Genomic DNA, 2,211 nt, shown 5'->3' with positions numbered 1-2,211 from the left:
CTTTCAATACGGAGATAATGCGTGACGTCACGTCTACGTTAGGGTACGTCAGCGGACTGAACGCTTGGACAAGCTTACATCCCTCTCCTTGTGGACCTACACTACACCTGCCGTTAGTAACAAGATGGAGACCAATGACAAGTGAGATTTATCAAATTATCTCGTAACAAAAGCCCTGGTCATGGGCTCCCAGTGCTCACTGATTCACAATGGGGTGGAGGGTTCAGCGTGGGCAAGTGGCCCCCTACACACACCAAGCTGTGCTGCACTGTGACTCCTGACCACTTTCTTTCAGTGCAGCATTAACCCTTTCAGCACCGTGTGTTAAAGTAGCTCTACTGTGGGATAGGACCAGACGGACTGACCTCCGCTGCCCATGACCCTGTCCTTCCATGGACCCCTTTTGTTATTCCATCTCCCCCCGAGGAAGGCTCATGATTTTTGTGTGGCTTTAAAAAGTATTTCTCCAGACTGTTCTTCTCGTCCTTCTCTCGATTGACTTTTCTTGTTGCTGTGCCTTTAAAACCCCTAAGAACTTGCATGTGAAATGTTTGTGATTAACAGTGGGCTGACATGCAACAGTGTTGTTTTTTGTGACATCACGAAAATAGTGAACCCAAAAACAGGTGTTTTTTAACGTTTGATTGGAAATAATATGCATATGAAAACAGTGAGGATATTTTGTTTTCATAAATTATTTTGATATTATTTAGTGTGTGAGTGACTGGGTGAGTGTGTGAAACTGTCCACAGGTGTAAGTGTGAGTGACAGGGTGAGTGTGTGAAACAGTCCACAGGTGTGAGTGAGAGAGTGACTGGGTGAGTGTGTGAAACTGTCCACAGGTGTAAGTGTGAGTGACTGGGTGTGTGTGTGAAACGGTCCACAGGTGTGAGTGAGAGAGTGACTGGGTGAGTGTGTGAAACTGTCCACAGGTGTAAGTGTGAGTGACAGGGTGAGTGTGTGAAACTGTCCACAGGTGTGAGTGAGAGAGTGACTGGGTGAGTGTGTGAAACTGTCCACAGGTGTAAGTGTGAGTGACAGGGTGAGTGTGTGAAACAGTCCACAGGTGTGAAAGTGTGAGTGACAGAGTGAGTATGTGAAACTGTCCACAGGTGTGAGTGTGTGAGTGACAGGGTGAGTGTGTGAAACTGTCCACAGGTGTGAGTGTGTGAGTGACAGGGTGAGTATGTGAAACTGTCCACAGTTGTGTGTGTGTGAGTGACTGGGTGAGTGTGTGAAACTGTCCACAGGTGTGAGTGAGAGAGTGACTGGGTGAGTGTGTGAAACTGTCCACAGGTGTAAGTGTGAGTGACAGGGTGAGTGTGTGAAACTGTCCCCAGGTGCGTGTGTGAGAGTGACTGGGTGAGTGTGTGAAACTGTCCACAGGTGTGAAAGTGTGAGTGACAGAGTGAGTATGTGAAACTGTCCACAGGTGTGAGTGTATGAGTGACAGGGTGAGTGTATGAAACTGTCCACAGGTGTGAGTGAGAGAGTGACTGGGTGAGTGTGTGAAACTGTCCACAGGTGTAAGTGTGAGTGACAGGGTGAGTGTGTGAAACTGTCCACAGGTGTGAGTGTGTGAGTGACTGGGTGAGTGTGTGAAACAGTCCACAGGTGTGAAAGTGTGAGTGACAGAGTGAGTATGTGAAACTGTCCACAGGTGTGAGTGTGTGAGTGACAGGGTGAGTGTGTGAAACAGTCCACAGGTGTGAAAGTGTGAGTGACAGAGTGAGTATGTGAAACTGTCCACAGGTGTGAGTGTATGAGTGACAGGGTGAGTGTGTGAAACTGTCCACAGGTGTGAGTGAGAGAGTGACTGGGTGAGTGTGTGAAACTGTCCACAGGTGTAAGTGTGAGTGACAGGGTGAGTGTGTGAAACTGTCCACAGGTGTGAGTGAGAGAGTGACTGGGTGAGTGTGTGAAACTGTCCACAGGTGTGAGTGACAGGGTGACAGGGTGAGTATGTGAAACTGTCCACAGGTATGAGTGAGAGAGTGACTGGGTGAGTGTGTGAAACTGTCCACAGGTGTAAGTGTGAGTGACAGGGTGAGTGTGTGAAACTGTCCACAGGTGTGAGTGTGTGAGTGACAGGGTGAGTGTGTGAAACTGTCCACAGGTGTGAGTGTGTGAGTGACTGGGTGAGTGTGTGAAACTGTCCACAGGTGTAAGTGTGAGTGACAGGGTGAGTGTGTGAAACTGTCCACAGGTGTG

The sequence above is a fragment of the Hoplias malabaricus genome, chromosome X1, assembly GCF_029633855.1.
Source record: "Hoplias malabaricus isolate fHopMal1 chromosome X1, fHopMal1.hap1, whole genome shotgun sequence".
Lineage (NCBI taxonomy): Eukaryota > Metazoa > Chordata > Actinopteri > Characiformes > Erythrinidae > Hoplias > Hoplias malabaricus.
This window is presented reverse-complemented; position numbering follows the sequence as displayed.